Source organism: Hevea brasiliensis, chromosome 3 (assembly GCF_030052815.1).
Source record: "Hevea brasiliensis isolate MT/VB/25A 57/8 chromosome 3, ASM3005281v1, whole genome shotgun sequence".
NCBI classification, from domain to species: domain Eukaryota; kingdom Viridiplantae; phylum Streptophyta; class Magnoliopsida; order Malpighiales; family Euphorbiaceae; genus Hevea; species Hevea brasiliensis.
The window spans coordinates 54,373,013-54,388,760 of NC_079495.1; positions in this window are offsets into that span (position 1 = coordinate 54,373,013).

Here is a 15,748-nt window from a genome sequence, read left to right on the forward strand (position 1 = left end):
ATTAGGTATACTACGGGATCATGTTATGCCTTACAGAGGGGTAGGGTGTGACATGTCTAGTTACATTTCTTTTTTTTTTTAATCACTCCATTTGAAGTTTGTAGCTCAAGTTATGGCCTAAACAACATAACTGGCCGAATTGCAAATTTTCCAGATTTTCTGGATAGAACCAAATCTATAGTGTTTTGTACACTGACTACAGGTCAATTTTTGAACATGTTATGATCAAAATTTGGGTTTGGTTTCTTCATGAAAGTTGTAAGCCTATGTCTCAGCTATCTGCTGGTAAAATTTCAAGTCAATTGGATCTTTCTACACTGAGTTATGACTAAATGAATAAATACTATTTATTTGGTCATTTTGCCCATGCAGAATGCAAGTCACCCAAATTAGGGTAATTTTAAAGTCAATTTGGTTTGGTTTTCTGGGCAGGTTTTCTTCACCAAAGTTGTGCCATTATGTGTCTAGTTTCATGTGCAATTGGCATTGCACCAATTGAACCTATATAACTCCATTTATAGCTGCCCAAACCTGCTGGACTCACACCTAGTCCTGTAGGTCACCAAGGGCAACCTACCTAAACTCAACTCCATTATCCTTACTCACTTCAATTCCTTCTCACACAAAATCAAATGGTCACTAATTGATCATTACAATGTTAACATACCATTGCATAAGCAAAACTCTAATTTTTCACAAATCCTAATTTCCAAAGTGCCCATTTCATGCTATCCATGCCATCTAACACATCCAACACACATAATTCAACATCTAACTCAAGTTTTCTCATCACAAACCACTTCTAAACAATTCAATTCATATAAATCAACAAATCTCATCCTTCTCCCATGGCTGCAGATTTTCTTGGTGTTCATACTCATGTATTTTATTTCAATTCCTTACAATTTCTTACTCAATTTAAACCTCTAATATGTAATAAAGAGTGAGAGATATGAAAATAAGCACTAACTTCAAATAGCAAGATTCTAAGTCTTCTAATTCTTCAACTCCTCCTCTTCTTTTTGCCTCTAGTCACTTTAGCTAGGTTAGATATCAAGTTTTTGTGTTTGGAGGTTGGGAAAATATGGAAGATTTTGATGGGAAAATGAAGCTTAAAGAAACATTAATGGAGGAAATTTTCAGGAAGTGGTTCAGCCATGAGATGAAAGTGGAAGAAGAATACCAAAATTTTTCTCTTTTAATCCCATTTTATCTCTTTAAATGTGTGTGTCATATGGTAATTGGTTAGTAAGCTTTTATTGCATCATCTTTACATGTGCATGATGTCATAAATGTTATTTTTATTTTATTTCCTTTTCTTTTCTTTTCTACTCATTTTCAATTTAATTTCTAGCAATATTTATTCATATTTTATTTCATAATAATTTTTTACTTAATTGGACAAGTCGGTTAAAAATATTTCTGAAGGCAAAATGACCAAAATGCCCTTCATTTTTCTTAACTAACTAAAATTGTCTATAACGATCTAAAAATTTTTCTAACCATTTTCTTAGCATTCTAATGTCATCGAAACCTCAATTACTCTTCTCTGGAGTCCTAAAAATTATTTTATGAATTTTCTCTTGGGTTTAGGGCTCCTAGCTGCGAAGACCGCAATTTCCCACTAGGTTACCCATCGCTAGGGCACCGGCTCATTAAACTTGGTTGTATTTTATTTTTAAAATTTTTCCCAAATTTTTCTTTTTATTATTTGAGTTAATTATGGCTCCTCACTTTAGTCTAAATATTTTTCCAGACGTTCTAGCTGTCCGAATCGACACTAGTCACCGGAACAGTAAAATGTACAAAATGGCTATAATGAGGGTGTTACAACTCTTCCCCTCGAAATTTACCTGACTTAAGTAATCGTGGAGTTGCTACCTCCTTGTTTCTTCACTTCGTTGTATCGCCTCATCAGTGTCTGGGTTTGGCTCCTCCTAAGCTTCCATAGCATATACCTGTGGTGCCACCCTGACTTCGGGCATTTCAACTGTCTCAGAAATAATCTTCTGTGAAATGTCAGTCATTTCTGCTCTACCCAATCTTTTACCCCTTTGAAATGTAGGGGTGGGTCTATCAACTTGTACTGGAGCTATTGAACCACTCCTCTAAGGGCAATCTCTTATGAAATGATCCGTAGCCCCACACTTGAAACACTCTCTAGTTAACAGTCGACACTCCCCTCTGTGTCTCCTACCATAGTGCATACATTCAGGCACTGGCTCTGATCCCCCTATTATTGTGCCCAGGGAGCTAGCTATAGATATCCCAATCTGGCCTCTCTGGCCCTGTATCTGATCTTATGAACCAGAACCCTTAAGCTTCTTACTATCAGTCGGTATAATTTACTATCTTGGTCCAAATTCCCCCTTACGCTGCCTATCTTTCCTATTCTGTTCACTTACATTGACTCTTTCCACTTTCAGTGCGACTTCAACTAATTTTGCGAAGTCCGTAATCCCCAAGGTAGTGATCATTGTTTTAAAGTTGCCATTTAGCCCCTCTTCAAACCTTCTGCACCTCTCTACTTCTGTGGGGACTATCTCTCTTCCGTAATCTCTTAGTCTGATAAACTCCTTCTCATACTCCGCTATTGATAGCTGTCTCTGCCTCAGGTTAATGAATTCTTTCCTCTTGTTTTCTAGGTACACACTTCCTACATACTTCTTCTTAAATTCAGCAAGGAAGAAATCCCAAGTTATCAACTTTGGCCGGACTTCACTAGGTACGGTGTCCCACCACTGATAGACATCATCTTGAAGTAGGGACACAACAACCTCCAAGTTTTGCTCTAGGGTGCAATGCAGTTGCTTCAATACCCTTATGGTGCGGTCTAGCCAATTCTTAGCCGCTACCGAGTCATCTTCTTTCTTACCAATGAAGTCCACAGCCCCAAATTTTCTCAGTTTTTCTAGATGGGATTTCTGTTATGGAGGTGGTGGTGGTGGCATAACCCCAACCATCTGTCTGAAAAATTCAGCCATTTGTTGAAATATAGCCCGTGGAGGCTATGCAGGCACTGCTGGTGCCGGTGGAACAGGTTCTCCCTGGCCCCTAGTCTCAGCTGCAGATGGAGCACGACTCTCCACTTCATCATCTAGTGCTCTCTGTGACATGGGGTCCATATCCTAATCAAAATAAGAAAGATAAATAGATCTGCATTAGTGTCACCTCGACTCTTACAAATGCAATGCATGGTATGGACTCGATCTAGACCCAGAAACGCCTAAACCATGCTCTGATACCACTAAATGTGACACCCCTTACCCTTCTACAGTGTAGCCAAGCAAGATATACCACACAGTGTACCGGAACACCATAACTTATCTCATTGATATTTATCAGTTCTTAATTTATTTATTATAGTTATTAAGTGAAATTTATGAAATTGATCTCATTTAGCTCATTTATTGAAATTATAAATTAATTTGCAGCTCCAAAAATTTTATAGAAAATCCGGCAAAGTGCCGACTAAAAATGGAGAAAACAGTTATTCGGAACCTATAGAAAACACTTCCAATATTTGTTCAAATCACAATTCCAATTCTCACATCAATTAACAACAATTTCTTAATAATTTCTCCATTTGTCATTTGTACAGTAGGAATTTAGCAAAATTATCTTCATGAAAGTTGTTTCTTATTATATCTAGTTACATTTCTTTTTTTGGAATCACTCCATTTGGAGTTTTTTTAGCTCAAGTTATGGCCTAAACACCATAACTGGCCGGATTGCAAAATTTTCTAGATTTTCTGGACAGAACCAAATCTACAATGTTTTGTACGCTGACTGTAGGTCAATTTTTAAACATGTTATGATCAAAATTTGGGTTTGGTTTCTTCATGAAAGTTGTAGGTCTATGTCTCAGATATCTGCTGGTAACATTTCAGGTCAATTGGATCTTTCTACACTGAGTGATGACCAAATGAATAAATACTGTTCATTTGGTCATTTTGCCCAGGCAGAATGGAAGTCACCCGGATTAGGGCAATTTTTAGGTCAACTTGGTTTGGTTTTCTGGGCAGGGTTTCTTCACCAAAGTTGTGCCATTATGTGTTTAGTTTCATGTCCAATTGGCCTTGTACCAATTGAACCTATAAAACTCCATTTATAGCTGCCCAAACCTACTGGACTCACACCCAGTCCTGTAGGTCACCAAGGGCAGCCTACCTAAACTCAACTCCATTATCCTTACTCACTTCAATTCCTCCTCACACACATTCAAATGGTCACTAATTGATCATTACAATGTTAATATACTATTACATAAGCAAAACTCTAATTTTTCACAAACCCTAATTTCCAAAGTGTCCATTTCATGCTATCCATGCCATCTAACACATCCAACACACATAATTCAACATCTAACTCAAGTTTTCTCATCACAAACCACTTCTAAACAATTCAATTCATACAAATCAACAAATCTCATCCTTCTCCCATGGCTGCCGATTTTCTTGGTGTTCATACTTATGTATTTTATTTCAATTCCTTACAATTTCTTACTCAATTTAAACCTCTAATATGTAATAAAGAGTGAGAGATATGAAAATAAGCACTAACTTCAAATAGCAAGATTCTATGTCTTCTAATTCTTCAACTCCTCTTCTTTTTGCCTCTAGTCACTTTAGCTAGGTTAGATATCAAGTTTTTGTGTTTGAAGGTTGGGAAAATATGGAAGATTTTGATGGGAAAATGAAGCTTAAAGAAACATCAGTGGAGGAAAATTTCAAGAAGTGGTTCGACCATGAGATTAAAGTGGAAGAAGAAGACCAAAGTTTGTTTCTTTTAATCCCATTTTATCTCTTTAAAATGTGTGTGTCATATGGTAATTGGTTAGCAAGCTTTTATTGCATCATCTTTACATGTGCATGATGTTATAAATGTTATTTTTATTTCATTTCCTTTTCTTTTCTTTTCCACTCATTTTTAATTTAGTTTCTAGCAATATTTATTCATATATTATGTTATAATAATTATTTACTTAATTGGACAAGTCGGTCAAAAATCATCTCTAAAGGCGAAATAACCAAAATGCCCTTCGTTTTGCTTAAAGAACTAAAATTGTCTGTACCGATCTAAAAATTTTCTATGCATTTTCTTAGCATTCTAATGTCATCAAAACCTCAATGACTCTTCTCTGGAGTCCTAAAAATTATTTTATGAATTTTCTCTTGGGTTTAGGGCTCCTAGCTGCGAAGACCGCAACTTTCCACTAGGTTACCCATTGCTAGGGCACCGGCTCATTTAACTTGGTTGTATTTTATTTCTAAAATTTTTCCTAAATTTTTCTTATTATTATTTGAGTTAATTATGGCTCCTCACTTTAGTCTAAATATTTTTCCAAACGTTCTAGCTGTCTGGATCGATACTAGTCATCGGAACAGTATAATGTACGAAATGGCTATAGTGAGGGTGTTACGTAGCAAATATGAGTACTCATTTAATTCTTCCTCAACTGGCACACACTTCAACACTTCAGCCAGAGAGAGAATTCAATTCATCCCATTAGACAAGCCAATGAGGAATTCAATCACATTACCATGCCGACTGTGATTTCAAAACATATTTCAAACAATTTTTACTCATAAGCATCTTTACAAATCCATAAACATTTTTAATAATTGCAAACTCATGCACAAGGTTGTCAATACATCAAGTGTACAATTCACAATTTATAATTATCAAAACCATGCAATAAATTCTTAAATGCATATAAGGAAACATATTTAAATCATACAAAGCCATTCAACGAATTAAAGTTCTTGTACACAAGAGAAAATACAATTATCAAGTTCATTCAAAACTCATTATAAATTTAAAACATAAAAATAAGCTAGTTGTGCACAAACCTCTTATCTAAGCTTGACTTAGTTCAATTCCTCCTCCTTCCTTGGAGGCTTCTTTCCCACTGAAACACATAATTAAAGTGTTTTAATATCTATTCAATTTACTTCTAACTAATAAATTCAAAAATTAAATTTTGTACACTTAATTTATCCACTAAAATTTATAATTTTTTCAGTTCTTTGCAATTATTGTATTTGTGATTACTATTCACTTTACTATTCAAGTCAAAATGTTGGCTTTTTCATACTTAAGGGGTATACTAGTTCTAATTGCACCCACATACCACATTTTGGGTTACAATTATATTGGCATTGATTGCCAATTGGAATTCCAAACTCCCTACATGAAATTTCAAAATTTCAGTTTTGGGTCACTTATTTCTACTGTTCCATTGGACCTTCTACAGTGGGAATTTGGCTAACTTCCCTTCATCAAAGTTGTTCCTTAGTGTCCTAGCTTTAATTCCCTTTTTGAATCACTCCATTTATAGTTTTGTAGCTCAAGTTATAGCCATTTAACCATAACTGGTTGGATTGACTAAAGTCTAGATTTCTGGGCAATTTTTAGGTTCTGGCAGATTTGGTGACCCAAATTTGGGTGGCAAATTGATTTGGTTATGGTCAGAATTTGGTATTGTGTTCTTCATGAAAGTTGTTCTACTATGTCATAGCTTTCCAATGGTATAAAAAGCAGGTTATTTGGACCTGTCTACACCAAGTTATGACCATTTGTATATGTACTGTTCATATGATCAGTTTTGTACAGTGGCAGGGTGTGTGATCCGGATTTAACCTAAATTTTCACCAACTTAAGGTCAATTTTAGGGTTGGGTTTCTACATGAAAATTGTAGCATTGGGTCTTAATTTTCATCTCTAATTGGCCTCACACCAATTAGAGGAACCAAATTCCAGTTAGGGCCATTTGAATGGACAATGGTAAAGCTGTCCAGAATTGGACATTATACTTTCACAATTCAATTCCCAATTCAATCATTCAATCACACTCTAAATTACACCAATTGACCAATTTTAGCTTCCATTAGGTCAAATTGCATCAATTCATTAAATTCCCAAATTTTCCTCCAATTTCCATAAACCCTAAATTTTCCATCTTCTAAATTCATACAATTCCATGCAAGCTTACTACCCTAACTTATATACAATATCATTTTACTAAGAATCCATGTCCAATTCATTTAAAACACATCAAAACCTAAATCCCCTTTAGCTGGCAAAATTTATCTCTTAAAGTGTCATGCATGTTTTCATGATTTCTCATATCAATTTCCCACAATTGAACTTAAATTCAAGGATTATACATGTGGAATGGCTTGAAGTGTACTTACCTCAATTGAAGCTTTTCTAATCTTCAATTTCCTTCAATTTTCTGCCTATTTCTTATGCCTAATCTTCTATTCATAAGTGATTTAGAGGTTTTCTAATGATTAATCATGAAAATTTGTGGAAGAATTCAAGGTTTATGAGCTTGAAATATGTAACCATGGAAGAAAAATGGATAGAGAGAGTGTTGGCCACAATGAAGGCGAAGACCATTTTTTTTTGTTTTGTTTTAATTTTTATCTCCTTTTTAATTAGTAATTATCCCAATTTAATTTAATTAAATAAAAGTTCTTTATTATGTCATGCTTCCCTAAGCATGAGGTCATAAATCCCTTTTAATTTTTGAATTTCTTTTCTTTTGTTTTCTTTTCTTCCACTCACCTCTTCAATTTGAATCTCTTTTTCAATATTTTAATTTCTTACATTTTATTGGACATTTAGGCCAAAAGTCACCTCTAAGGGTGAATTGACCAAATTGCCCCTTACAGGTCTGATCCATTTTTCTAGTAACATTTAATTACTTCCGGAACCCTAGTCCATTTATTTGAGCTAGTTCTTGCTTCTTTTCTATGGTTTTCATAATACCCTTAGCTTCGCAATAATTCTTAGGCCCGGGGTGCCATAGGGTCCCATTCAAAAATAGGGCAGTGACTGACCTCGCAGTCACTTCCTGTTTTGATCACCCATCGCTGTGGCCTTAGCTCATTTAACCCATCATACTTTATTTTCTTCATTTCTATTTAACCTTCAAGTAATGATTATTAATTTTTGTTCAGAGCTTTTCTAGGTGACTTAAATATGGTTTTGAATATCCTGACTATCCAGATAGACATCGGTCACTGGAACAGTAGATTGTACGATGCTGCCTATTATGAGGGTGTTACATGATGACATTCTGGTGTATTCCAAGAACCAAGAGGAGCATGATGAGCATTTGAGGATTGTTCAATAGACCTTGAGAGAGAAGAAACTATATGCTAAGCTGTCCAAGTGTGAATTTTGGTTGAATGAGATTGCTTTCCTTGGACACATAGTATCGGCTGATGGGATTAGAGTGGATCCCAAGAAGATTGAAGCTGTAATGGAATGGAAGCCTCCCAGAAATACAACTGAAGTCAGAAGTTTCTTGGGGCTAGCTGGGTATTATAGAAAGTTTATGAAGGGATTTTCTCTGATAGTTGCTCCATTGACCAAGTTGCTACATAAGAATGCAAAATTTGACTGGAATAATAAGTGTCAAGCCAATTCTGAGAAGTTGAAGGCTATGTTGATAGAGGCACCAGTGTTAACACAACCAGTATCTGGAAAGGACTTTATGGTCTACAATGATGCTTCTCACAATGGGCTGGGGTGTGTTTTGATGCAAGAAGGGAAAGTGGTCTCCTATGCTTCCAAACAGTTAAGACCACATGAAAAGAACTACCCTACTCATGATTTGGAGTTAGCAGCAATTATCTTTGCATTGAAGATATTGAGGCATTACTTATATGGTAAAAAGTGCTACATAAACACTAACCATAAAAGTCTGAAGTACTTGCCAACCCAGAAGGAACTCAACCTTAGACAGAGGCGATGAATTGAGTTCCTGAAGGACTATGATGATGTGATAGATTATCATCCTGGGAAGGCAAATGTGGTTACTGATGCTCAGAGCAGGAAGTATATTGCAGCTTTGGGATCCTTGAATGCCCGCTTATCCTTAGCTCAAGATGGAGCTATTTTGGCGAAGTTGCAACTGAAGCCAAATTTGCTACAGCAGATACAGGAGGGACAGAAGATGGATGAGAAACTAATGACTATTATGGGCAGAATCACAGAGGGGAAAGAGATTGAATATGAACTAAAAAAAGATGGGTGTTTGTACTACAAAGAAAGAATGTGTGTACCAAATGATGGGAAATTGAAGACAAGCTTTCTGAAAGAGGCACATAACAGTATTTATGCTATGCACCCAGGAAATATAAAAATGTACCATGATTTGAAGCCTCATTATTAGTGGCTTGGTATGAAGAGGGATATAGCTGACTATGTGACAAGATGCTTGACATGTCAGTAAGTTAATGCAGAGTACCAAGTTCCATCAAGTTTGTTACAGCTTATAATCATACCTGAATGGAAATGGGATCAGGTCACCATGGATTTTTGTTAGTGGTCTACCTCTCACCCAAAAGAAACATGGTGCAGTATGGGTGATAGCAGATAGATTGACCAAATCAGGATATTTTCTGCCAGTCAAAACTGACTATTCACTGGAGAAGCTAGCAGAGTTATATATCAGTGAGATAGTTAGATTACATGGAATCCCAATTTCCATTATATGTAATAGAGACTCGAGGTTCACATCTAGATTTTGGAAGAAGTTGCAGGAAGCCTTGGGCACACAACTCCACTATAGTACAACTTTTCATCCTCAAATGGATGGACAGTCGGAATGGGTGATTCAGGTGCTTGAGGATATGCTAAGGAGTTGTGTCATAGAGTTTGAAGGGAGTTGGGATAGACACCTACCACTGGCAAAATTTACTTACAATAAGAGCTACCAGAGTAGCATTCAGATGGCTCCATATAAGGCACTGTATGGGAGAAAATGCAGAACAACCCTGTGTTAGACTGAAGTGGGTGAAGATAAATTTATGGGACTAGACCTGGTGAAATAAACTAAGAAAAAGGTGAAGTTGATCAAAGCTAACTTAAAAGCTGCCTCAAACAGACAAAAATTATATGCTGATTTGAAGAGCAAGGATATAGAGTATGAAGTGGGTGAAAAAGTATTTCTGAAGGTGTCGCCATGAAAGAAAGTATTGAGGTTTGGGAGAAAAGGTAAGTTAAGCTCTAGGTTCATTGGCCCATATGAAGTCATTAAACGTGTGGGTCCAGTGGCCTATAGGCTAGCTTTACCACCAGAGTTGGACAATATCCATAATGTGTTTCACATATCAATGTTGAGAAGATATTGATCAGACCCTTCACATGTCATATCAATGGAAGAAATTGAAATAAGGATCCTGGCTCATGAAGTAAAAGAACTGCGAAATAAGCAGATTCCACTGGTGAAACTGCTTTGGAGGCACCACAATACGGAAGAGGCAACCTGGGAAAGTGAAGAGACGATGAGGCAATAGTTCTCTCAACTATTTGCATCAGGTAAATTTTGAGGAAAAAATTTGTAACACCCTCATTGTAGCAATTACGTACATTCTACTGTTTCCATGATCGGTGTCGGTCTGGATAGCTAGAACATCTGGAAAAATATTTAGACTAAAGTGAGAAATCATAAATAACTCAAATATTGATAAGAAAAATTTAGGAAAAATTTTAGAAATAAAATACAACCAAGTTAAATGAGCCGGGGCCCTAGTGATGGGTAACCTAGTGGGAAGTTACGGTCTTCGCAGCTAGGAGCCCTAAACCTAGGGAAAAATTCATGAAATAATTTTTGGGACTCTAGAGAAGAGTTATTGAGGTTTCTATGGCATTAGAATGCCAAGGAAAGGCTTAGAAAAATTTTTCGATCGGTACAGATAATTTTGGCTCAATAAGCCAAACAGAGGGCATTTTGGTTATTTCATCTTCGAAGATGATTTTTGGCCGACTTGTCCAGTTAAGTAAATAATTATTATGACATAAAATGTGAATAAATATTGTTAAAAATTTAATTGAAAATGAGTAGAAAATAAAATGAAATAAAATACAAATTATGACATCATTATTGTTTCATTAAAAGTCCTCCACCAATCAAATTGTAACACACACTTTATAACCCAATTAAAAAAAGAAATAAAATTAGTTAAAAAAGAAAATGAATTCCGCTACTCATCTTCTTCAACCAGCTGTCTCCCATCCTCTCTCCTCTCACCATTTTTTATCAAACTTCTCAATAGGAATTTCTTGATAAATCACCATAAAATCCTAAGCTTGCTTCACAAAAACTCATCCTCACACCTTAAACCATATTTAGGTAGCAATTAGAAGAAGAAAGAAAGAAGTTTTGCAAGTGGGACAAACTCTTAAACCAAGGTTAGTGCTTTAACTTATGTTTACTTCTATGTTTTATGGAAGAAATTAGTAAATCCTATAACTAGGTGCCATAGGAACTTGTAGATGAGTGAAAATCTGGAATCTGCACAGTATATGCGTGAACAGTAAATTTTAAAAATTCATAACTGGAGTTAGGGATCTCAGATCAGGGTGATTTTTATGTCAAAAGAAACCTTAAGGAATGTTATAAAACTTTGTAGTTTTATGTTAGACCTGATTCTAATGGTAGGTTAGGGTTTGCGGATAAAACATTTTATTGCTCAGATGTGGACTCTGTTCTGCTGATTTCCTACAACAGGACAGCCACCTTCAATAAATCATAACTAGAGCCACAAAACTCGAAATGATGTGATTCTTAAGTCCTTGAAATACTTATTGAATGCTCTAAAACCTTGTAGTTATGGCCAAGAGCTAATTATGGTAGCTACTGGGTGATATTTTTGCATTTCCTTACTACTATCCTGCATGTACTGGATTCTAGACAGGTTGCACCTTTTTAATTAGTTCTGTAATTTCTGATCTGATTTTGATGTGATTCCAATTGGAGATTGAGATAGACATATGAAGGTTGAGTTCTGGAAAATATGGTTTTGAAATCTTGTTTCTATAAATTATGGTGATTATTTTTGCACCCTGTTTCTGCATGCTGATTGTGCACTGAGTGCACTATTCATTCTAGTAAAATGTATATTGCATGAGATGGAAATTTTAGAGGAAAAATGATTAAGCATGCTTTGATTTAATGAAGTTACATGTAGAAATTAATAAGGTGGAGGCCCATTTCAGGTCCAGAAATGAGTGACATGAGAAAATTGAGTGAATGGTGCCAAGGGAATGGAGGTTGGGTGTGCTACCTTTATTGCCCTGCAAGTCTGGATGTGAGTCCAGCATGTTTGGATACCTATAACTTGAGTTGTGTAGGTTCAATTGGTGCAAGACTAATTGGACTTGAAACTAGACACATAATGGCACAACTTTGGTGAAGAAACCCTGCCCAGAAAACCAAACCAAGTTGACCTAAAAATTATCCTAATCTGGGTGACCAACATGCTGTTCCTAGAAAATGACTAAATGAACAGTGTTTGTTCAAATGGTCATAACTCAGTGTAGAAAAGTTTAATTGATCTGAAATTTTACCAATAGAAAGATGAGACATAGACCTACAACTTTCATGAAGAACATAAACTCAAATTCTGAACCTAACCAATTCAAATTGCTAGTCCAAGTTAGGACACTAAATTTGGCAGAACCAAATTGCTCAGAAATTCTGGTTACAGGTCACTCCGGCCAGTTATGGTAAAATGACCATAACTTGAGCTACAAAGCTCTAAATGGAGTGATTCAAAAAGTTAATTAAAAAAGACACAATAAGAAACAACTTTGATGAAGAAAATTTAGCCCAGTTTCCATTGTAAAATTGTTCAATAGAACAGTAAAATTAGGTAATCAAAACTGAAAATTTAGAAATGCATCTAGGGGACTTTAAATTGCAATTGGCAATTAATACTAGCAAATGTAAAACTCAAAATGTGGGATCTTGGTGTAATTAGAATTAACATATCCATTAAGTATGAAAAAGTCAACATTTCGGTTGACTAGTAAGGTGAATAGTAATCAAAATGATTAGCAAACTAAAAAGAAGACCTATAACCAATTCTAAGCTTAAATGCTTAGAATTGTATGACAAATGTGGACTATGCATCCTAGTCAAAATTGTTAAAGGAAAATTAAGGCCATAAATTTGAAATCCATGAAATGTTCATAGATTGCTTGAAACATGAAAAGTAAGTCACCTAATTGATGTGAATAGATAGTTAGGGCTTATATGCCCATCACAAATAGAATTCATAAAATGTTAGTAATTCAACTTGAAATATAAAATTTGTAATTACATAAGTAGATTTTTGAATGTACAAATGAGAAAGGAAAAATGTTTTGAATACAATGGTATATGTGAACCATTGTTTTGAATTGTAATCAATATGAATGACATAATAAATAAATAAATGAATCATATTAATGTATGAATGAGACATTAGTTCTCATTATCATAGAAAGGAAAAGTACTTTGAGTACAATGGTACAAAAGGATAATTGATGTGAATTGTGATCATATTAATATTTAATGATATTATGTGCCCTTGTATTGTCTAGACATGTGTGTTAGATTGGATAGATTGGCATGCCAATAAGGTATTGTTTTAGCAGTACTGTGAAAGGCTTTATGCCTATATTCATGGCTTTATGCCCGTATTCATGGCTTTTATACCTGATTATGTGATATCATGGCTTTTTAGCCATACTAACTGCTTATGTGGTTGATGTTTTGCGTCTCATGGTAAGACGGCCTGAGGCACCATGGTGTCCAATGCCAACGACCCATTATCCAGTTTAGTCAGCCTGTCGTAGGTTACTTGGGCAGTCTAATTTATTAAAATAAGTTATGAATATTAGCAATTAAAAATGCTAAAAAGTAAATAAATAAGAAGAAGTTCTGAAATAAATTAGATTAGCTCCAAAAATTTGTTCCTTAAAATGATCTGAAGTAAATTAAACTAGTTCTAAAAATTTTAAATATTACGAAATGATTGTAAACAACTTAGAAAGTATCAAGGAAGTGATAAAAGGACTAGTAGAAGAATTATAACTTAAATAACATTATAAATGTGACTTTCATAAGAATATAAGTATAAGTATAAATTTTATATTTATTCGTACATGATATAAATGATTATTGTAAACTTATAAAAGAAGTGATTCTAGAGAGCAACATAAATGATGAAAGATATATTATATGAAAAATTTCATATGAACCCAGTAAAATTCTTGAGTATAGAAAATATGCTACAATTATTTTTACTTGTTGTATTATTTCCTTGTTATATTATTGCACCACTAAGCAGCAATGCTTAGCGCGATAGATTTGTTTTCTCACGCATATACTGAAGTTAAAGCCCAGCAAATACTAAACATAGATTTTGGAGTTCTGATCTACAGAGTGTTCAAGGTTGTCACCTCCTCAGCAATGCATGTAGATAGGGCCCATATAGATCATATTATGTATTTTGTACATTATAATTAGTTATTATTTGTAATGTAAACTATGAATTGTATGTTGAAATATAGATTATGGAACTGTAATTAATTTGTAGATCATGTAAATTATGAAATTATGTAATTATTTTATAAATTATGTAAATTAAGGAAATTTGAAAATTTTGCTTATATAATTTGAGAATGTTTACATATGAATTGAGTATGTGAATTACAAGAATTGAATGTGAGATAAATATGATGAGCATGAATGATAAAGTATGGAAATGAATGTGAAATTAATTATATAGAGAATATTTAAACTGATCAGATGATTATGATTAGTATGGATGAGATTTTTATTTTAAAATATTATTGAAATTTTCAAATAGGTGAATAGTAAAACACGTCAAACGATAATAAAATAGAGGAAACTCCATTAGTTTCTCCATCAAAAAATAATCGATATTAAATATAACGAGAATAAAATTTTTAATGAAATAAAGTAAGATAAGTTAGGGTACTCCGGCACCGATTGTAGCACGACTCGCTTGGCTACACTGTAGTCGGGTGAGGGGTTTTACAAAATTTTTGTTAGAGGGGAAGAGCTGTAATGCCCTCACTTTAGGTAGTCTGAACATTCTACTATTCTAGTGACTAATGTCTATCCGAACAGCTAAAATGTCTGAAACTATATTTAAACTAGAGTGAGGAGTCATAAATAACCTAAATAATGACTAAGAAAAATTAAGAAGAATTGAGGAAATGAAATGCAAAGAGGTTAAATGAGCTGAAGCTCCGGCGATGGGTAACCCTAATGGGAAGCGACTGTGAAGAAAGTTACCAACCCTAGACTCGTGGGAAAACCTGTGAAATAATTATTTGAGACTTAAGTGAAGGATTACTGTGGTTTAGATGACAATAAAATGCCAAGAAACTACAAGAAAATTTATGTCAATCGGTACAGATAATTATAACTCGGTGAACAAAACGAAGGGCATTTTGGTCATTTCATCCTCAGAGTTGATTTTTGACCAACATGTCCATTTAAGTAAGTGAGAAATATGTAATAAAATATGAATAAATATTGATAAAAAATTAATTAGAAATGAGTAAAAGAAAGAAGAAAAAGAAAATATAACAAAATGAAATTAAAATCTAATTATGACATAAGTATTATGTAAAAATGAGGTAATTAAAATTTCCAACCAATTAAACTTAGACAACCACATATAAAAGGAGACAAAAACTAATTAAAAGAATTAAAAATCCATCATCTTCTTCCCATTCCCACACCAGTCGAAACTCAAGCTCCTCCCTTCCTCCATTGTTCTTCAATTTTTAAGCTTGAATTCTCATGTAAAAGCATTATAAAATCCCTAGATTACTTCATAAAAACTTGCTTGTGCACCTTGGAGAAGTGTTTGGCAGCCAAAAAAGTGAAAGAAAGTGAAGTTTAGGCAAAGTCTCAATTGGGGCAAGAGAG